We start from the raw sequence: 24177 nt of genomic DNA, 5'->3' as shown, positions 1-24177 counted from the left end.
TCTGTTTCTACCTCCACCACCAGTCCATAAATAACTGAATAAACTGAGGCTTCTGTTTTGTGTTCATTTGTTATCTGCTTAGCAGCCACGATCATTATATTCTTATCCTACAGCCCCTTCAAAGTCACTAACATCCAGGCAGGCACTCAATTGGTGTTGGCTGTTAAGAGAGTCAAAGTTTATAGCAAAGATGATCCCTCATATGCAAAACTGGGTCTGGAGGACTGAGGGGATGGGGGGGGGGGGGGGTGCTTGCCATGTGCTGACACCCGAGTCCTCCCTGATGCCTGAGAGTCCCTGCATAAGGCCGCAGTGGCCCATATAAAAACAACCATTAGCCAGTGGACAGAAATGCCACGAGCTGTCCATCTTGCTTATGTAAGAAATAGCATACAAAATAAGTCTTAAAATCTATGGATTCCAATCGCAGCAGTTAAAAACAAAGCAGCCCATTACCCAACAGGGTAAGGTCACCATCAATTTACCAAGGTAAAAACCTTTGTAGTTTCTCTTGCATCTGAAACTTCATCCTTTTTATGTGTGTCAAGTCTTATCCTTTTTGTCCCACTCCAGTTCTCAACCAAATAAGAGAAGGACAAGAAAGACTAAGGCATAGAGTGGCCAAAATACTACTTTCATATGATAATGTGGCTTAAAACTGCTTGCAACAAAGCTTCCTAATAATAACCCAGAATTCAAAGATTTACCCACCCATATACCTACACACACACACACACACACACACACACACACACAGCCCTAGACTACAGCATGGAGGGCCAAGTAGAAAGTGTTCTCTCTACAGCCAGGCAACTTCCAGAAGAAGGGAGACAGGTTGGGGCAGAGCTGCTATCTGTGTCCGTTTCTCCTTCCAAACTCACAAACCACATCTGTCAACCTGGAAGAAAGCCTGAGGAATCTAAAGAAAGGATACCCTCTCTCCCTCAAGAGATTTGTCTTGGCAAATCTTTGCAAGCATGTCCACAGAGTAAGTCCCTAGCAAAGGGAATTGTGGGTCATTGTTATCTTCATAAATATTGCTGACTGTCCCTCTGGGAAGTCGGCAACCATTCATTACCCACAGTAACCAAGCATGAGGATTCCCACTAACCACCCTCTCACCGCTAGTTCTAGATGCCTTAAGCATTTTTATTTCCCCAATCTAATGAGAGGGAGGAGGAATGGCATCTCATGGTTATTTTGACTTGCATTTTCTTAATTATGAACAAGCTTAAGTTTCATTCTTTATGATTTGCCTTTAGTTTTTCTATAATTTTATTTTACATGTTTCCTCCCTTTTTCAAGCTTATCCATCCTTTTATTACTGATTTATATGAGCATATAGAGAATTGAGGGAGTCACTCATTTGTTTTAGGTGGTGAACATCTGTTTTCCTAAGCTGCTATTCTCTTCTGAATTTTTTTTTGCCATTACATAATTTTTAATTATTATGAATATATATTGAACAATCTTTTCTGTTCTATTTCTCTTAATAAAATGCTCATTTTAGAGTGGCTTGTTGAGCTAAATGAACATAACAAGTGCAGATTTAACTGGATTTCTTTCCCAACCTTGACAATAAACACTATGTGTCTCCTTTAAATCATGTTCAAGCTTCCATGAGGGTGAGAGGTAGGCTCTAAGCCGTTTACCTGCTTTTACAGAGCAAGTCAAGTCCTATCTGTTCTATTCATCATCTTCTGTATGAATTTTTATTTTAAAAAGAAATTGAACACTGCTCAAGTCAGTGGAAGGGGGGGAGAATGTTGAAACTGACCCCCATGTTAAATTATGATGCAATTTAAAAAAACAGAGACTGACACTGCCAGTCCACACTGAGGCCAGACTGACTATTGGTGCTGCTCACTGAAGGCTGTCCTCCATACACCCTCGCCCTGTCCCACTCCAGCCTCCCTCATCCGAGTCTAGCTGACAGTCACTGCTCTAGTGGAGGAGGGCACACTAACCTGAGCCTGTGCCTTGCTTATTCATACACCTACGATGTTTTATCATCTGAGATTCTCTTCTGGCAGCAACAATGACCATGTGCTCTGAAGCCAGGCCTGTGGGCTGGAAATCTCCCATGGCACGGATATCACTGCAAAGGGCACAACTCCTACCTTCTGGTGGCCATGGCTGAAGGTACCTCCTGAAATGGCTGTGTGTCATCTGTGTGGTGCTTGTCAGTGGATAGAACATGCCCGGATGTAGACTTTCACCACAGTATAACGAAGGTATCACTGGGCTTATAACCAGAAAATGTGGCTTCTGCTTGAATACTGTAAATCACCTGGACTGTAAGGCAAATGTTCCTTTAATAGGACACAGGAAACAATATCCACCAAAAATATACATGTTAGATTTAATTAGGTTTAGAAACTTCCAATCAAAAGAAATGAATTTTCCCCTTATGTTCTTTAAAATACCTATGACTGTTTACCCAAAACCTAATTGGTTGAGTGGATAGAGCTTCAGCCTATAGACCAGTGTTTTTCAACCTTTTTTGGGCAAAGGCACACTTGTTTCATGAAAAAAATCACGAGGCACACCACCATTAGAAAATGTTAAAAAATTTAACTCTGTGCCTATATTGACTATATATAAAGTAATTCTCTTGAATAGGAATCAAATAAACACAAAGAAAGTATTTTATAATTACTTTATTATGAAATATTAAGTAAACAAAATAGTGAAAAATTATAAAATTCTTGTCTTGTCTGCACCTACGGCACACCAGGCAACATCTCGCGGCACACTAGTGTGCCGCGGAACAGCGGTTGAAAAACGCTGCTATAGACTGAAAGGCCCCTGGTTTGTTTCTGGTCAAGGGCATGTACCTTGGTTGCGGGCACATCCCCAGTAGGGGGTGTGCAGGAGGCAGCTGATCGATGTTTCTCTCTCATCGATGTTTCTAACTCTCTATCCCTCTCCCTTCCTCACTTTAAAAATTCAATGTACAATAGTATATTTTAAAAAGATAATAAAATAAAATATCTATGACTGTTTAAAGTAAAAATTACAACATAGGATCATGAGGGTGAAATGGGTTTCTGTGCAACACATATGGTTGGGTCTCTTATTGAATCTGACATTTTCTATATATTAATTAGAATGTTGGGAATATATATTTAATATAATTATAAATATCATTATACTTTTATCTATTATCTTGTTACTTCTAAAAAATTTTAATTGTTTTTTCAAGTGAGAGGAAGAGAGACAGAACATCAATGGGAGAGGGAAACATTGATAGGCTGCCTACTGCACGCCCCCTACTGGAGATCCAGCCCACAGCCCAGGCATGTATCCTGACCAGGAATCACACTGACAACCTTTCAGTGCTTGTGATGGACATCCGACCAATGGAGCTCATTTTTTAAAAAATATATTTTATTGATTTTTTACAGAGAGGAAGAGAAAGGGATAGAGAGTTAGAAACATCAATGAGAGAGAATCATCAATCAGCTGCCTCTTGGACACCTCCCACAGGGTATGTGCCCGCAACCAAGGTACATGCCCTTGACCGGAATCGAACCTGGGAACTTTCAGTGCGCAGCCCAAGGCTCTATCCACTGAGCCAAACTGGTTTCGGCTGGAGCTCATTTTTGAGCCAGGATTGTTTGCAATTTTACATTCTAATTTTTAGTTTCTTTTTTTCTACTTTGCTGCTTCCTTATGGGTTGAGTCTTTATTCTGTTTTTCTCTACTGCTGGCTAGTTTGATTTACTTCTTTGTTTTATGTTTCAATGGTTATGCTGTGCTTTACAATATACAACTTTAACATATTTTAATTTTACTTAAAATAAATATTATGTCATATAAAATGTATTTTTTGAACTATTGTTGCCAACATATATTGTAAACCTCATGCCACACTGTTATTTTTGTTGAACCATTCAGTTATTTTAAGTAAGTTTTTAAAAAGAGAACAAATATTTTATATGTAGGGCACAAAGATCTTTAAAATATTTTCAAATCAACTCTAGAAATATATAAAAATTGTATTGCATCAGTACCAAGGATGATTTGCCCTACAAATGCCTATTGGTTTAACATTCAAAATATAATCATTGTAATTCACCATCTTAATGGAAAAGAGGTAAAAATTCATTTAATCATCTCAAAAAAAAACACAAAACGTAGGGGGATCATTTGACCAAATATAATATCCACTAATAATAGAATATCTCAGCAATCAAAAATATAGGAAAACTTTCTAAATTTCATGAAGTGAATGTCTGAAAAATCTTGAGTTGAAATCATTTTTTTCTTTTTTCCCATCAATATTTATACCCTCTTCTACCTTCCCCACCACCTTCACACCCTGCAATTACCACTGTTGTCCTTATGAGTCCTCTTTTTTCTTTTTGCTCAGTCCCTCCACCACCACCCCAACAGTCCCCACTTCACCAGCACCATCTGCCTGCTTGGTCTCTATGAGTCTGTCTCTATTTTGCTTGTTAGTTCAGTTTGTTCATTAAATTCCACATATGAGTGAAATCATATGGCACTTGTCCTCCTCTGACTGTTCTCCAGGTCCATTCAGGCTCTTACAAATGGTGAAATTTTCTTCATTTTTATGGTTTAGTAGTATTGCATTGTGTATAACTGTTTTATCCACTCATCTACTGATGGACACTTGGACTGCTTCCAAATGTTGGATAGGAGAACATATTCACTGATACGTCTGATAAGGGGTTAATATTCAAAATTTATAAAGAATTTATAAAAATCAACACACAGAAAACAAACACTCCAGTTAAAAAATGGGAAAAGGACCTAAATAGACACTTCTCCAAAGAGGACATACAGATGGCCAATAGACAATAAAAAGATGTTCAATGTCACTAATCACACCAGAGAAATGCAAATTAAAACCACAATGAGATATCACCTTATACCTGTCAAAATGGCTATCATCAGTAAATCAACAAACAATAAGTGTTAGTAATAATGTGAAGAAAAGGGAACCCTTGTGCACTGTGAATAGGAATGCAAATTGGTGCAGCCACTATGGAAATCAGTATGTAGTTACCTTAAAAAATTTAAAAATAAAACTGCCTTACGACCTAGCAATTTTACTTCTGGGAATTTATCCAAATAAACCTGAAACACTAATTCAAAAGACTATAGGCACCCATATGTTTATTGCAGTATTATTTATAATAGTCAAGATTTAAAATAATTTATAAATATGAAATATTTAAGAGTTTCTTCTTAAAACTTAGAACAGGTAAAGATATCCACTCTTAATACATTTATTCAACATTTGAATGTGTGTCCTAGTAATACAATAAGGCAAAAAAAAAAAAAGACCATAATCTCTATTCATAGATAACATAATTGATTATGTGGAAAATCCTATGAATTATATAAAACAACTATTAGAGTGCAAATCTAAATGTATCCAGGTTGTAGGATGTGAGGTAAATAGTTAAAATCAACTATATTGTAATTATATTTTTTGTATACTGGTGGTATCAATTTCATTTATAATGGCATCAAAAATATAACATACATACTAAGGAATAAATTAGTATGTAACTTCTGCACTGAAGACTACAAAATTCTGCTGAACATGACCAAATAAGACTTTAATAAATGAAGAGATACAACATACTTATGGATTAGGATGTGCAATATTTCTTAGATGTCAATTCTCCTCAAACACAATCTTGCAATAGACTTTTGGTAGAAATCAACAAACTAATTTTAGAATTATATGAAAATATAAATGACCTAGAATAGCAAAAGCTACCTTAAAAGAATAACAAAGTTGGAAAACAAAAGCTGCCTGATGCCAAGATTTACTATAAAGTTACAGGATAATACAGTATGAGCACAATGACTAAAAAAATGGTAAATATAATAAAATAAAGTCCAAAAACAGAGCCACATTTATTTGATCATCTAATTCTTCACAAAGGCCAAAGATATCCTTGAGGAAATCAAACCCTTAACAACAAATGATGCAGAAGAATGGGGCATTCATACAAATAAGTAAACATTGACCCCTACCTCACATCATACACAAAAATTTATTTGAGAAAAATTATAGACCTAAATATGAAAACTATAACTGGAACACCTCTAAAAGAAGAAGAAAAATACTATCACTTGCAAGTAGAAAATGTTTCTTCAATTTTCACAGAAAGCAACAACCATATAAGAAAAATAATAATATATTAAACTTGATCTAAACTAGAAGCTTGTGCTCAAAAGACCCCAGTAAATTAATACGTAGGTAAGTGACAGACTGGAAGAAAATATTTACAAAACATATATCTTACAAGGATTGGTATTAAAACTATATCTGAAATTCCTATAACTCAATAATAAAATACAACACAATTCAAAAATGGACAAAAATCTTGAAGAGACGCTTTTGAAAAAGAAGATACCAAAGCATTTATATGCTTATTGGTTATATGGCCAATAAGCAAATAAAAAGTGCTCAATATAATTATTCTTCATAGAAATGCATATTAAAACTGCAATGAGATATTAATACACATCCATCAGAATGATTAAAAATAATGACTAATAACTCTAGTTGTTGCTGAGGAAGTGCAACAAGTATAAAAGAACTCATATATATTACAGGTATTTATCAGAAACATGAAAGCATTATGTCCACAAAAAGTATTGTAGAAGAAATTTAACAGAGGATTTACTCATACTGATACTGTTGTAATTAGCTACATTATTAATAAGTAGGGGCCTTAGTGTACGAATTCATGTACATTGAAAGAAACTGTGGGCCACCAGGCTGCAGTGGACACAGGGGCAGGTCTCAGCACATCCTCCACACCCCCGCCCAGCACCTCCCACCACGGCCCCCTGTCCCATCTGCAGGCAGCCCTGCTCTCGCCACTGCCACTCCCACACTCTGACAACACCAACCACACTCATGCCCGCTGATGATGTGGAGCAATTGGGGCCAGTGCCAGCAGCATGTGCGGGCAGGGACAACACTGTCAGCAGGTAGGAGTGGTGGCTGCTGCCCAAATCATCCCTCCGGAGCAGGGGGAGGTGGAGAAGCTCTCAGGGGTGTTTAGGGCAGGCAGCCACTGCTCAACCCCATTGACGGCACTGAGTAATCGGGACAGGTGCCAGGTACCAACAACAGGTGCGAGCAGTGACTCCAGTGCCAGCTGTGGGTGCAAGTGGGGCCAGCACCAGCAGCAGGTGTGAGAGGCAGTTGCTGGCCCTGATCACCCCTCAGGAGCAGGGGTATGTGGAGAAGCCCTCAGGGATAATAGGGGCCAGCAGCTGCTGCTTGTACCCACTATCAGTGCCAAGTGATTGGGACCAGCACTGGGCATGGGCTGAGGGTACAAATGGGGACAGTGCTGGCAGCAGGTATAAGCACCAGGCAGGACCATGGTATGCAGAAATTTTCAATAACCACCAGAGGTTTGCCCTGATGACGGTGACCAGTGCATTGCCTTCATCTGGTGCCCCACTCACCTGCTCCACCATGGCCGACACTTACCATGTTCCATGCTCTGCCACCGGCTATTGATGCCTGCCTCCTGATGGACAGCGGATGTCACAGCAACCAGCTGTTTGGTTGTTCCACCTTTCAGTCTATTTGCATATTAGCCTTTTATTATATAGGATTATCATATAGGATAGGAAAGGAGCAAGAATGGAGGCCAGGCATTACAGGCATGTCATTTGGGCAGCTTCACCAGGAAGCTGCAATTTCACACTCCCCAGGGAAACATGGGCCCATCCCCTGCATATCACTGCGGGGAGGGCTCCAACAAAAGGGAGACAAATACATACCCAGTGAATTTGGGATGACACAGGGAAGGTGATTAGCCATAATGAGCATGGCCACTGCAAGCCCATGAAATTTTGGGAATACATAATCTTCTACATAAACCAAGGGGTTTCCTCTCTTATTGATCTTGTGACTCTTGGTTCTCAGGGTTCCCTGTCTCCTGCTTCCTTACATTTGCCTGTGTTTCCTCCATAGCCATGTGTCCTTTCAACCCCCACAGGCAATGGACTGATGGAATACAGTGGGCAACAAACTATCCTAGCTTGATGCTAGATTGGACCCAGCTCCCACATGGGAAGCAAACTCTGAATCCTGACTGATTCCAGCCCTAGTGAAACCATGGCTACACTTTCTTTACATGGGACTGAGGAAGAAGAGACCTTGGAAACTCAGATGTAATTCCACAGAAATAAAAGTCACTCATTCTCCCAGGTGAGTCTCAGAAAATTCTTTTCCTCCAGGTATACAAGAATTCCACTCCCACAGGTGGGGATGAGGGCCCCAATTCACCAAACCCAAAACTTCCCAGATGTTTATCAAATGGAGACTGAACACACACAGACACACATACACACACACACATACATACATGCATTTAATCATGGCATACTCAATAAAATACTCCTCAGTGCTAACAAAGAGTAGGTTTCAAAAATACTATGCTGAATGAAACAATCCTTTCACAAAATAATACATATTCTAGGCTTCCATTGATATGAAGTTTTACAATTGGCAGAATAAAAATACAATGAACAAAACATCAGGACATGGATTGCCTCTAAGGGTTAATCCCATGACTAGGAAAGGACATGAGGGAGCTTTCTGGGGTAATGGCAATATTCTATATCTGTGTGTGTGTGTGTGTGTGTGTGTGTGTGTGTGTGTGTGTGTGTGAATCCCCACCCAAAGATATTTTCCCATTGATTTTTAGAGAGAGTGGAAGGAAGGGGGAGAGACAGAAAGAGAAAGAAACATCTATGTGAGAGACACATCAATTGCTTGCCTCCCTCATGGCCCTGACTAGGGTCAGGGATCCAACCTGCAACTGAGTTACATGCCCTTGATTGGAATTGAACTCAAGTCCCTTCAGGCTGCAGGATAACACTCTATCCACTGAGTCAAACTGGCTAGGGTCACTATTCTATATATTTTAATATATATATATATATATATATTTATTGATTTCAGAAAGGAAGGGAAAAAAAGAGAGAGAACAGCATCAATTATGAGAGAGAATCATTAATTGCCTGCCTCCTGCAAACCCCCAGTGAGTACTGAACCCTCAACCAGGCATGTGCCCTGACCAGGAATTGGATCATGACCTCCTGGTTCATTGGTTGATAACTCAACCACTGAACCACACTGGCTGAGCTTTTATATCCTGATGGTGGTTTGAGCTACCCAGGTGTATGCATTTGTCAAAAGTTCTAGAATAACAGACTTAGGATTTGCACATTTTATTATATGTAAATAGTGTCTATATAAGAGCACTGTCACTGTAAACAAATACTGAACTATAATAAGCATATTGACATATTTAGAGATAATATATATTAATATTTGTAATTTAAGAATTCATCAACTCCCATTTGACCCAGTGATCCTACTTCTAGGAATATATCCCAAGAAACTAGAAACATCAAAAAGGATATATACACCCCTATGTTCATAGCAGCACAATTCACCCTAGCAAAGATTTAGAAACAGCCTAAGTGCCCATCAGCAGATGAGTGGATTTAAAACTTGTGGTAACATCTACACAATTGAATACTATGCTGCAGTAAGAAAAGAAGTAATTTTTACCATTTGCAACAGCATGGATGGAAGTGGAGAGCATTATGTTAAGTGAAGTAAGCCAGTCAGAGAAAGATAAATACCACATGATCTCACTCATTTATGGATTATAATGAACATAAATTGATTAACAAAAACAGATCGAGAGACAAAGAAGCATTGATCAGACCGTCAAACCTCAGAGGGAAGGTAGGGGAAGGTGGGGGTAAAGGGGAGAGATCCATCAGACTTGTATGCATGCCTAACCAATAGACACAGATACCAGGGGGGTGAGGGCATGAGTGAGGGGAGGTTGGGGGGATAAAGACACATATGTAATACCTTAATCAATGAAGAAAAATTAACAAATAAAAATAAGAGATTCTCTGAATTCAGCCCAAAGGCAATGAATAAAGTGATATTTTCCACAAAAAAAAAAATGCATCAAACAGCCAAAACCGGTTTGACTCAGTGGATAGAGCATTGGCCTGCCCACTGAGGGTCCCCAGGTTCGATTCCGGTCAGGGGCATGTACATTGGTTGCAGGCACATCCCCGGTGGGGGGTGTGCAGGAGGCAGCTGGTCAATGTTTCTCTCTCATCGATGTTTCTAGCTCTCTATCTCTCTCCCTTCCTCTCTGTAAAAAAAAAAAAAAAAAAATCAATAAAATATAAAAATGCATCAAACATTGATTAATGTACAGACAAATATGTAATGGAGCAAGTACAGTAAAATATTAATGGCAAAATTGAGATTGTCAGCATATGGATCTTTAGTGTATAATTCTTGCAAAACTGTTCACACATTTGAAAATTTTCAGAATAAAAAGTTAGAAAAAACAATGCATGTGAGAACCTTATATCAACTCCCAAGTGCTAGACAGATGCGACATGTTCTTAACATCTCACTTAATTCTTGACACCTCTGACTCTGAGAGGTTAGGTGTTAACTCCTACTCAAATCATATTCTGATTAACAAAATGAAAACATGGCATCACCATGGGTTCCTAAAGGGACTCCTTGAGACAGGAAGATGAATATCAATATAAAAAATAAATTTTAAAAGAGCAAAACATTATAGTAAAATAAAATTCTTTAAACTTTTTCTATAATATCTACAATAAATGGTGCTAACAATTAGCTTGTTATGTTCCTATTATGTTTCAGTTTATAAAAATCTTTATTTACTTTATTTACTTAATACTCACAATTACCTTGTAAGGAATTTAAACCAGTGTGTCTCCAAAATCCATGTTGTCAACAACTATGCTCACTTACTCGGTCTGAACTTCAAGTCATGGGAGAATTCAGAGTCATCTCAGATAGCCTGTTCCATTGCTTGAAGTATTTCTTTTCCTTGGTCTATCATTGGACCCTGCAATGTCTACAAAATATATGGTCTACATTTTGCCAAGGTGTCCCTCTTGTCAACATCAACCAAACTCTGTCTTTCCAATGTCCTTGTTCCCTGAGAACATCCCAGGAGAAAACGTGCAAGAAAGAGAAGACCGAGGAGAGAGGAAGCGGTGGTCTAATGTTGGGAGAAAGCAGGTGTCTGTTGGCAAAATGTTAAATCACCAGAGCAATTCAGTTTCCCAACTTGCTATGATGCCAGCTACCCAGAATGAAAAAAGACCTGCATAAATCAGCAAACAGCTGAAGATAATTTTCAGCAACACTGTGCCCAAAGCAAAGAAAGACATTTCAAAGATCTCATTAAACCTTTGGAGCCTGAATGATCAACTGATTTCATTGTGAGCCACATACTTTGCCTCCTGCACCCTCCAAAGTATCTCTCAAATCAACATTTTCTGGGAAAATGATGTGTCACTGTGAACAAGCCTACCTGCCAGGCCTTGGAAAAATCAATCGGCCTGGTGGCCCTCTCACAGGCCTGGGAAACAGCTCCATTTGTCCTGTTTTGGGTTTGGTGCTGAGTGTTTTATGGATTGCACTTCCCAAAAGGACCAAAATATAAAAGAAAGGTCTTTAGCTGCCTGTCATCTGTGAAATGAGTGAGGCTTCGGATATGGCTTATCTACCCAGGCAGACATAGGTCTCTATCCTTCCTGTACATCAGTTTCCCGCCTCTCCAATTGGGCATGCCAATATCTTTACAGAGTGTTCTAAGATTTTAGAGAATCGGTGTGAACTTCCTAGAGAATAATTAAATTGGTCATAGGTGTTCAGGTTGACTGGGAACCATTCAGTATATGGTACCTTTGAAGTTGTATTTTAAGAACTCGGTGATGTCCCCTCTCAAAAATCCTTCATTGCATATCATTAAGAGAGAGAGAGAGAGAGAGAGAGAGAGAGAGAGAGAGAGAGAGAGATCAGCAATTCTTAATCCTAACCAAGTAACTGGGTTCAGTGACATGAAATAACCCTCCTAGCCCTAGCCAGTTTTGCTCAGTGGATAGCGCACCAGCCTGCAGACTGAAGAGTCCTAAGTTCGATTCTGTTCAAGGGAATGTACTTTGGTTGTGGGCACATCCCCAGTAGGAGCTGTGCAGGAGGCAGCTTATTGATGTTTCTCTCTCATTGATGTTTCTAACTCTCTATCCTTCTCCCTACCTCTCTGTAAAAAAAAAATCAATAAAGTATATTAAAAAAGAAAAAAGAAAAATAATCCTCCTAATTTCACCCACCCCCTGCTCAGGGAGCTCAGGGAAAGCAGTGGCTCCAAGTCAGGGGCACTTGTTTCCATGACTCCCAGACTCTAAAATTGATGGACACATTTCTTTCTCCCTCTGTCTGAATAAGTCAATGGGACCTAGGTCAGTCTGAAAGCTAGCAAATTCTTATTCCAAATGTTACTCGAAAGATAGTGGGAATACAGAATCAGGAGAAATGTCAAGAACCTTCATTTGAGTGCCGAGTTCCACCAGGGAAGTAAAAGTTCACTTTGAGCTCCTAAACTGTGACCCTCAGTTCAACAAACTGCCCAACCTGCAGCGGGCCTAGGCCTGCAAGTCTGAGTGATCTGAATGACAGATTGTCTTCTCCTCCCCCCGTCAAATGTTACCAGCCAGCTGAGAGTTCCCACATGTCATGTCATATTTAGAAGGTAGGACTTACACATGAGTTCAGAAAGGAAAACACACACACACACACACACACACACACACACACACACACACAAAACATGCTTTTATAAAAGCCAAATTCTAACAAAATAGAACAGCCTCAGACCTGTTTAAAAACAAAAAACAAACAACAACAAAACAACAACAATTGGTAAACCCAGCATCAATCTCTAAAAATTCTAAATGGCATTTGAAATAAACAGCAAAAGCTATATTCACAAATGTATAAGGAAAATGCTTACAATGAAAACCTTTTTTTCCCTTCTCATCAACCATAAACAGAATAAAAATAGGAGTTTTTAATTAACATCAGAATTTTTGTTTTGTATGTTTGGTTTTTGTTCATTTTTATTTTGGCTTGGAGCACTTCTGCTGAATTCACAGACAATTAAATCTGTTCAGAGTGGTGGCATCTTTTTTTTTTTTTTAATTGATTTCAGAGAGGAAGGGAGAGTGAGAGAGAGAGAGAAACAGCAATGATGAGAGAGAATCATTGATGGGCTGCCTTCTGCATGACCCCACTGGGGATCAAGCCAGCAACCTGGGCATATACTTTTGACCAGAATCAAACCAGGAATCTTTCAGTCCACAGGCCAACACTCTACCCACTGAGCCAAACCAGCTAGGGCAAGCATGGTGGCATTTTGATGCACCTTGAAGGTTATGATGCTATGAAGGCAGAAGGCAGCAGGAAATGCCACACTGCACTTACCTTTGCTGTTGGTTCTGTGAACTTTGTTTATAAGCACGATAAAAGGCAAGTTCGCCTCAATATTCAGAGTGCCCTCAATAATTCTGATAGATCAGAAATGCAGCCACAAGAATCCTCAGCAATACTTATGTCCAAGTAAAGACCCACTTTTTCAGGTACCACAGACTGAATGCTTTTCTTCTTAACTTGGCCTAATGTTGACTGAAACTACTAAATCTTTATTCACATAAGAATAGGGCCATGCTGGGGAACCAAAGACTCATGTTTGAATTATGAGTCATATGCTTTTTGCCTGGAGGATAACACCTTCTGTTTTCCTAAATTTAGAGTCAGACCATTAATGTAATGGTCAGATTCTCATCAAAGTAAGTTATATGGCATGGCTTAGTGGTTGAGCATCAACCTATAAACCAGGAGGTCACAATTCAATTCCTGCTCAGGGCACATTCCCAGGTTGTAGACTCAATCCCCAGTGTGGGGAGGGCAGGAAGCAGCCAATCAATGATTTATTCTCATTCTCTCTCTCTCTCTCTCTCTCTCTCTCTCTCTCTCTCTCTCTCTCTCTCTCTCTCTCTCTCTTTCTCTCTCTCCCCCTCTTTCTTTCTCTCTGAAGTCAAAACAAATGTATTTTTAAAAAGTAAGTCAATCAGATTTCCCTTTCTTTTGAACTTCTAAGGGAATGCTTTTAAAGTTTTCACATTTGAAGAAAGATTAAAATTCACTTTCATGAATTTATTCCATTTTATAAAAGATGCTGTAGACTTGGCAAAGTGAGTGTTCTATATATATTCCATCTCAGAATTATTTACAGGGCATCCAATAAAAACTCAACCTTATTTATTTCCTACAAGACAACATCCAGAGATAAGTACACCTCTTAATCCTTTCTGAATCTCCCCATTCCATTGCCTTCTGTGTCAGGATCATGACTGATTGGGGACTACTTTCTCTGTGTGACACAGGTGGTTAACACAGTCGTTGAACACCAAAAGAATATATAGCAAGATGGAAAAACCATCACCTCCCCAGATTGCAGGCTGTTAACAGCCCCCTTCTAAAGAGGAAGGGCATGGAATGCAAAGTGCAGATTTAGTTTCTGACCCAAAGTTATGAACCTGAAGCAAATCACATTTCTTTTCTAGCTCTTGGCTTCTTTGCATAAATAGTCAAGTTTTTTACATTAAGCTTATTGTGACAGAAAGGCCTAATTCCCACCCCTGAGCCCACCTCAGCCTCGTGGCCCAAAATACCTTTCAAGGTGCACAAATTCGTGTACTGGGACTCTAGTAAGATACATAATTTGCAAATATTTATTCCATTTTGTGGGTTGCCTTTTCATTCTATCAATAGTGTCTTTTGATGGGCAAAAGTTTTTAATTTCAATGAAGTCTAATTTTCCTACATTTCCTTTAATTGGCTTTTTACATAGATGCTGACCAAAAAGATGGATTAGATGCAACTTTTTTCTTAAGTTGGTTATTTTTTAGACAATTATAAACTATGAAATTATGTTGGAAGTAGCACCATAACTTCCAGTCGCACTGGCACAGGTAACAGCCCCAAAGAAGCTTGAAAAATACTTCTGAAGGTTGAAATCACTTTTTGGCAAGCCACAATGGCAGCTTCTTCTCTTCTCATATATTCCACTGAGACAGCATAGGGCCTGGGCCCAGGATCCCCAAGGACACCAGATAAAAAATAAACACAGAACTGGCCCCATCCTGTCATCCCTCACCAGGACCCCAGGGATACCAAATGGCCAAAAGCACACCGAATAAGCCAGTCAAGAATGCAACTGTCCCTCCACTCCCTAAAAAAATAAAAATAAAAACAAAAACCCAACAATGTCTTATCTCCACTTGCTTCTATTGACATTGGAAAAAAAAATGGGCTTGTGGAATTTTCTAACAGTCCACTTTGTCTCTACCCCCCCCCCCCGCCCTCCCCCCACGCCCCCTCCAGCTTATAAAAGAGCCAAACAAAGCCAGCCCCTGAGACAGTCTGAGGGACCTTCATTTCCTCCTTGCTGCCTCCCTTAATAAAAAGCTTAATAAAATCTGTCTGGAAATTTCTCCTGGGTTACCTCTTGATTTCTGTCTTGGGAAACCCATGAGCCTCACTGGCAGTAACAGTTTGGCAGGAAGTGTGTCAAAATATCACCCTTCCTGGTGGCTAAGGCTGCTCAGCATCATCAGTAGAGGTCCCAATTTCAGGGACTGGCGCATTACTATTCGACCACGTATCTTGAATTTTAAGCCATACATAGATGTGTACCAGTAGTGATACATTCCACCTCACGGGTTCTCCAAATGCATCAGGATTCCTCCAAAGCCCACAGTGTTGTCACCTGCTCTCACACAGCACAGCCACTCTCAACGGCATCCAGGCCAGAACCTCCAAACACCAGTGTCCCTGTAGTGCTTTGGTCACTCTCCTTGGCTCAAGGGTTGAGAACAAGGGCAGAGGCCTGTGTGGTAGAGGAGGGCTGGCCCTGAGCGGGAGCAGTGTGAGCAGCAGAGGCAGGCTTGATGTCTGCACCCTGGCTCCCGCCACCTGAGAAGCACAGGGACAGGTCACAGGCCAGGGCAACCGGCACACACCTGGTCACTGGCCTCCACTTTCATTACTGGTTTTAGTAAGTGGAGGCTTCTCTCCCTTTTGCTTAATCCATCCAGCTAAATGTTTGTCCACTTTGTTGATCTTTTTGAAGACCCAACTTTTAGTTTTATTGATTTTTTCCTCTATCATTTTTCTAGTCTAATTGCACTTATATAATATCTGTCCTAATGTTTACTATGTCCTCCTTTCTGCTAGCTTTGGGCTTATTTTGTCCTTTTCTTGGTTCCTGAAATTGTAATAGATAATGTTCTTCTTTGGTCCTTATAACCTTTTGATTTTTTAGGCTTTTGATTTAAAGTCTATTTTGTCTGATAATATAATACCGTATTTTTCGGACCATAAGACGCACTTTTTTCCCCCAGAAGTGGGGGGAAAAAGTCCCTGCGTCTTATGGTCCAAATATAGCCTACACATATACTTTTAAAAAAAAGTTTTTTTACTTGCCCGGCTCTGTGTGGTCTCTGTGTGCTTGCCCGGCTCTAAAATGGTTCTAAATGCTGCTGTTTACTTTACAGGGTTGATTACATGTGTTTATGACTGTGATGTTGGGTTTTAATGCACATAAAATATTTTAGGACACTATTTGTTTCAGAATCTTTTTTTCTTCATTTCCCTTCTCTAAAAACTGGTGCGTCTTATGGTCTGGAGCGTCTTATGGTCCGAAAAATATGGTAGTATAGCCATTTCTGGTTGTTTTATTTCTGGTTACTATTTACATGAAATTGCTTTTTCTGTCCTCTCAACTTTCAATGTATTTGTGTTTCTGGATCTAAAGTGAGTCTCTTATAGACAGCATATATTTGACCATGCTATTTTAATTATCTTGTCAATCTTTGCTTTTATTAGAGTTTCATCTATTTACATTTATTGATAAGGAGAGACTTACTTCTGTCATTTTTTTATAAGCTTTATAGCTGTTTTTTTGTTTGTTTCTTTGTTTTTGTTCCTCATTTCCTATACTAATGGTCTTCTTTTATGTTTAGTTGGTTTTCTGCAGCAAAACATTTTAATTCTTTTCTCATTTCCTCTTGTGTATATATTACAGACATTTTCTCTGTGGTTGCCATGGGGATTACATTTAACACTTTAAAGTTATAACACTCTAAGTTGAATGTGTACCAGCTGAAGTTTAATAGCATATAACCTTCTGCTTCTCTACAAAGCTGTGTCCACCCCCTTTCAGTTACTCATGATGCCAAATGACATCTTTATACACTATACTGTCTAAAAACATATACCAATAATTGTTTTTATGTATTCTTTTAAATTATATAGAAAACAAATGCAGAGTTACAAACCAAAGTTACAATAATACTAGCTTTTATCGTTACGTATTTCCCTTTACAGGAAATCTTTTTCATTTGGCTTTGAGTTACTGTTTAGTTTTGTATTTCAACTTGCAGTATTCCTTTTAGTATTTATTTCAGGACAGCTCTAGTAGTGATGAACACCCTCAGCTTTTGGTTATCTGGGAATGTCTAAATTTCTCCCTCACTTACAAAAATCAGTTTCTCAAGATCTAGAATTTTTTATAGAATGAACCTTTTTTTCAACACTTTGAATATGTCAGCCCACTGCCTTCTGGCCTTCAAAGTTTCTGATGAGAAATCTGCTGATAATCTGATTGTGGATATCCTGCATGTAAAGAGTTACTACTCTCTTGCTGCTTTCAAGATTCTTTCTTTGTCCTAAACTTTCAACAGTTTCGTTATAATGTACCTCAGTGCAGGTCTCTTTCAGTCCATCCTACATGAGGTCCAGTGAACTTCTTGGATGTTTATAGTCATGTCTTTGCCATCATGAATTTTACATGTAGTTTTCCAGGCCATTTAATAATATTTTATGTAAATATGTATCCATGTAATAATACATAGTGTTACTTGTGTATGTAATATTGGAAATAATACAAAAGTATCTGACATAGTGTGCTTTTCTTCAAGCTACTACTTTTACCCTATTATTTTTAAGTCTATATGCCTTAATATATTTTCCCTTATAATTTCTATATACTATTCCATCATATGAACTTATCACACATCACTTTTCATTCTATTTTGGTATTTAAGTTGTTACTTTGCTGTTAAAATAATTGCTTTATTTACAACATTGAGTCATGATTTCTTGTGTACATGTACAAAGGTCTCATTAGAGTATTTAAGCTTATAATATATTTAGTCTTGAACCTTAAAAATAAAATCTACCCAAGACAAAAAAAACCTAACTTTAGAATTAGAAGAAAATTTAGGAGAATATTTTTGGAGTATTTAATTAAACAAGATACCCAAAAACACACATATTAAAGGAATTTGACCATAACAAAACTAAAAATATTATCCTGATGGAAGGTCCATAAAGACAGTTAAAAGACAAGCCATAAGCTGGCAGATGATATTCATAATACATTTAAAATATAAAGTATTATAATAAATATATACGTAAAGTAATTCTTTAAAGCAACCAAGATAAATTTCTTAAAAGGTCAGAATGTGAAAGACAAATCACAAAAGATGAAATTTGATTGAAAAAATAAGCAGATAAAAAGCTATTCAGCCTCACTAGTAATAAAGGACATTGAAATTAAAATGAATGTCACTTTTTACCCATCAGGTTGACAATAACAAAAATAAAATCTGATAATTGCTCTGGAAAATGTAGAGAAAATAGGAATGTGCACATGCAATTGTGGAAATGTAAATTGATGTCCCCTTTGACAACTTAAATGTGTAGAAATTGGAAAATGTGCATATTCTATAACCACAATATTTAAAACAATGTACTGGTTTAATAACAGACAAATCAATCAATGAAAATTAAAGATCAGGTGTATATGCCTATTTGTTCACATAGAAGTGGCATTCTGAGTGAGGAAAGATACATAAATATGCCCTGGCCACTGTGAATTCCTTCTACCAAGACATTTCCCTGCTGTACTTTCAAGTAGTCTCGGCAAGAGAAGTTACTACCAACAACCCATTGCAGAGAAAACTACTTGAGGGCTGACCTCACCCAATAGCACAGCATACTGTTACAGTAGCTTTAGCATAAGGAAAGGTATAATTTGCCACATCACCCAAATATGACACAGACTATGGCTGAAGAGAGGCAGACCCAGTGTAGACAATCCCAGAGGAGGGTGCTCCCAGCCTGAGGAAGTAGTGGGGTCCCCTGCTGATGAAAGAACCTGCTATGAAAGCAATCTCTCTATCAGGAATGGCAAATCACATTAGGCAGCAAACCATGTAGGATCCAGATGTGCTATGAAACTTTGGGTTTCTGAGGGTCAGTATTCCTTGCTACGTTTATTGATTTCTCATAGATTTCCATAGATGATCTGTCTCATACTTTACATCCTGTATACTTTCAAGGCATAGAGTTAGTGTGGTTTTGTTAGGCTCTCTGTTGAGAAGTTTTCTCAGGTGGAAGTTTGAGTCAAGGGAAGCATGAAAACTCTATAAAAAGAATACCAGCATTTCCCACACAGGCTAAATCTCAACTTGAGGGCTAAGATACGCAGATTGAAAGAGCGTAGTTGCAGTTCCCTTAGGAAGGTATCCAAGGTTTAACTAAATTAAGACTTAATTTTTTAAATATATTTTTTATTGATTTTTTTTTTTTTACATAGAGGAAGGGAGAAGGATAGAGAGTTAGAAACATCCATCAGAGAGAAACATCGATCATCTGCCTCTTGCACACCCTCTACTGCAACCAAGATACATGCCCTTGACCGGAATCAAACCTGGGACCTTTCAGACTGCAGGCCTATGACGCTCTATCCACTGAGGCAAATCGGTTTTGGCAAGACCTACTATTTCTTATCAGTAGCAGCTTAAAACTGAAAGCTCCTGTCCTCCTTTATTATAACAAGGAGAATAATACAATTCACTGTGAAAGTGAAATATTCTTCCTCAGGACATCTTGCTTACCCACTGTCACACCCAGTTCCCACCTTGGTAAAGTACCCACCTCTGGACTCCCACAGCACCTGCACATCCTTCATCATTGCAATTTAAACAAACTATAATTGTCAGCTCAGTGGACACTCCTACTAGAGACTAATTTCTTGGAGGGTTTCGTCTACTTCCTGGCTCAACCCTCTGGACTTAGGATACTGCCTGGCATAGTGTTTACCCACTAAATGCCAATTAGTTAGTACAGTCGGCACTTATAATCTTGCATATGGCTGTTTGTGCTACTGTCTACTTAAAGGACAGAGACCATGCTGATCAAGTTACATGGTATAGAAACCAGGCAAGGAGCTGTGCTCATTTTGTTTGTTTCTATCTGTTTGGTGCCTAGAGCAAGGGGATCAAATGAGGATCAGTGGAAGAGAGGATGAGAGAAAGGAAAGAAATAGAAGGAAATTCAAAGGTAACATCTGTACTGATTCTGCCAAATCCAGGAACTGACCACACGCAGTTGAGATTTAAGTAGCTGAATAAGTGCTAATGACCCCATGCACGAAGCTCTCTCTCCTGGAAAGCTATTTGTCTTTCCTCTCAGTGGCTGTTTCTCCTAAGTCATTTTTCAGTGTCCACAGTGGTCATAATAGCAATCGGTCAGCCTCCAAGCCTTTACCAAACATGGAAAATAAAAGGCTGAGGAAATTCATTTAGCAAACTCTAGAAGTTTAACACATTGCAGTTAGAAGCCGGTCTGACCTTGCAGTCTTATATAATCATTGTTTAGACAGGAAAATATATATTCTTTAAAGCAGTATATTCCTCCCCTAGGGGAGTTCAATACAATGTTTTTCTTCAAGGAACTGCAAACATTTTTAAAGTTGTTTTGCCTCTCAATATTTCTCACATTTGCAAAGAAAATTATTCCATGTATGAAACTGAAACATGCAATGGATTTAAAAATGTGTATGATAATATGTTAATGTTTATAATGAAATTCATCACTAATTCAAGAACAAATTATATAATGGTCCCTGCTTCTATTTGTCCTTTAAGTACTTGAGAGCTTTCAACTTTCTTTCCTTAGTGCTTGGAATTACTTAGGAGTAAGAGAGTACAAAATAAATTAATAATATGTATAATTATAGATTGTATCTGTATAACACAATTTACAAATCACCATTACCTATATTTGTCATTTATTATAATACCTTTCAGTTAAGTGTTATTCCCAACATAGAGATTTAGACTGCTGAAGAATTTCCTGGGTCTTACAACCAGGATATGACAAATGTTGGGCTTAAACAAAAGCTTCTGAGTGCTAGTCAGTGTTATTCCACTCTCTGGAAATTCATTGGTGTTTTTAAGGCTCTAAGAATTACCTCTTACTTAAGGAGATGGCAAAATTACAGGTTAAATTGTGTCCTCCCCAAACATGATAAAGTCCTATCTCCCAGGACCGGTGACTATGGAAATAGGGTCTTTATAGAGGTGATGATTAAATTAAGAGGTTATTAGGATGGGCCCCAATCCTAACAGAAAGAGACAGTTTGGACAGAGAGAGATGTGTACAGAAGAAAAACGAAGTGAAGACACAGGGAAATGCATCTACCAACTGACGGAGGCCTGAGGCTATAAGATGCTAGGAGGGACATGCAAAAGCTTCTCCCCCACAACCTTCAGAAGTAACCAATCCAGCTGATGCTTTGATTTTGGAGTTCAAGCATCTAGAACTGTGAGAAAACAAATTTTTATTGTTTAAGATACCCAGTTATTATTACTTTGTTAAGGCAGCCCTAAAAAAAATATATATATATATATACAATCAGTGACAGCCTTTGACCAGTCTGTCGTCTATTTGTAACCTTGAAATCGGAGCAACTAGGGATAACAATAGCTTATACTATGCTATACTGCTCCCTACTGAAGGGATGTAGAACATAACTATGGAAGCTCTTTTACTTCACTGAGCCTCCTCCTGTGCAGGTATTGAAGCCAATTCTGAGCAAGACAAAAAGTTTATTAGGAAGCTGATCACCATCAACCAAATTAAATGCATTGCTATAGGCTTGCCTGGCAAAGAAGCCTGAATGCTAGCATCCCCCATTCACCAGGATGTATACTTTAATTAGTCCATATCTTGGCCTCAAAAGCTTCCTCATCATTCTAGAAATACCCTCCCAATACTTAGGCATTATCAGCAAAGATGATAATCATTTGACTTCCCCCTCTAGTCTGTTTATTGCATGCTTATATGTATTCATGTGTATAGGGAGAGGATGAAAACGGGCTTTTCACACCCATCTATAGCCACCCCTTAAATCTTAACACTATGTTTCTGTGTTGGTCCCACCTCTAAAATTGAGTTTCTGGATCAGTTTTCTCCCCTATACCCTGTCCCTGCCAGAAATTACAGGTTTTTGTCAAGCTATGCCCATGTTTCTGGACTCCTGACACCCAATATAGCTTTTGTCAGTCTTCTCCTGCAAAAGAGTGCATGTTACCACAGGATGAAATTCTATTTCAAAATGTAACATATACCAAAATCTAAATAGTGCTTTCTGCCTGTTTTTTATTTAATCTTTGCTCTTAAAAATCCTCTCTGTCCTACTCACCCTTAGATAAGGTTCCTCACCTATGTCCGGTTCATCATCTAATAGCTACTAGACATTGAGAGGTTTTATCATTACTAGGATGCATAATTCATGTATATATTCCAATAATCATAAGAGATAGGTACACTACTATCCAAATTTTACATAGAAACTTGAACTCAAAAAGTTGGGTAAAGATTTGTCTCTCACCTTCTCTAATTTATTGTTCCATTGCCTTGATTGTAACACACTTCAGGATGTCAAACAAATGGATGATTTAGATATTGGTATTAGTGTCAAAAAAATGAATGACTCTGCTGACTTGATTTTTTAAAATTCTCTTGTAAGTCAAGGAGTTTCCAATTCTTTCCCTTCAACTAGATTGACGAAGAACTTACCAGTTGACAGCTGTTCATAGTGTTTTTGATGATTAATCATTAAGTGATTTTTGTCATGTCTCTCAAAAGGATTTCAAAGTGAGTGACTTGCCATAACAAAACTCTTTCCACTTTTATTTACTTTTCAGTAAATAGTACTCTCCTCAGACATGAAGTAGAAATAGAATTGATGTTGATCTTTATCTCATTTAGCAATAACATAATAACAAACTAATTGGAACAAACATAAGGTCCCATCCATCTCACTGAAAGATGGATCCCCCAAATTTACCCTGATCAAAAGATAAAAGAGCTAGACTAGTTGTCATTTGCTAGCAAGCGTATTTTGGGTGCCTCAAGTGATCTTCAGACTTCAAAATCAACATGAAAGTCCTGAATTGAGAATATTACATAGTTCCAGTAACTGCACAGAGAACAGTTTCATCTTAAGAGAAACATTTTGTCAAATTTGAATAAGTGACAGCCTATGAGATCAAACTGATTATTTCCACCTCTTTAAAGAAGATCTACATAGGTCAACACTGATCATTATTTCTGTCACACTAGAGTTCAATAGGCAAAGGTTGATAAAGAGTTACTTGATGCACCATTTAAAAGTTTTCATGATCTGTATTAAAACTCTCCACTCAAATATATCAGTTAAATGATACACCATAATTTTCTATTCTAGCAACCATATCAAGAATGTAAATTGGGACAAATAATTTGGTCTTGCATCTTAATAATTGGCTGAATTACAGGTTAGTATAAGAATTAAATTACATAAGACATGGTATATAAAGTATCTACTACTTAACATTTTGGAGAATGAAAGTATAAAGACCTACATTTTTTAACTCAACTAGTACGTAAAACACAGATATTTCTTAATTCATAAGATCACTTTGATAATCTTAAAAGCAATTAAAAGTAAAGCTTGATTTAGAAATTATATATGTAATTTAATATCACCATATGTATAAAACTGTCCACTTAGATATATCAGTTCAGTGATATGCCATAAAGACCACTTAGCTTTTAACAGGTGGTTATATTTTGTTTTGACAAATGGGAAATATTTTTTTTTCTTTTAAGTAAAATGAACATTATTAATATGTAATTCATGTACAATAAATTGCACACATTTTAAGGGTACATATCAATGAGTTCTGATAGATGTGTACAACCATGGAACCACCATTGCAACCAAGATAGAATATTCCCATCATCCTCAATACTTCCTTGTGCCCCTTACCTGTCAACTTCCATCTCTGACCCCCTGACCCAGGCAACTGCCTACCTGCATTCTCACATTATAAGCTATATTA

The 24177-nt window shown here is 38.1% G+C and overlaps 1 long non-coding RNA gene across 1 annotated transcript; it reads right to left on the bottom strand.

The window, feature by feature from the left end:
* Window positions 1-5071: 5071 nt before the first annotated feature.
* Window positions 5072-17594, bottom strand: LOC118732200. Its single transcript, XR_004992083.2, has 3 exons — window positions 17522-17594; window positions 17311-17318; window positions 5072-5084 (listed from the first exon to the last, which is right to left on the bottom strand). It is a non-coding gene; the product is annotated as an uncharacterized LOC118732200 (long non-coding RNA).
* Window positions 17595-24177: the final 6583 nt, after the last annotated feature.

This window comes from Pipistrellus kuhlii, unplaced genomic scaffold, assembly GCF_014108245.1.
Source record: "Pipistrellus kuhlii isolate mPipKuh1 unplaced genomic scaffold, mPipKuh1.p scaffold_m20_p_36, whole genome shotgun sequence".
In the NCBI taxonomy this organism is placed as follows: Eukaryota; Metazoa; Chordata; class Mammalia; order Chiroptera; family Vespertilionidae; genus Pipistrellus; species Pipistrellus kuhlii.
Note: the sequence above shows the minus strand (reverse complement) of the source record. Positions and strands in the feature narration are given on the sequence as shown.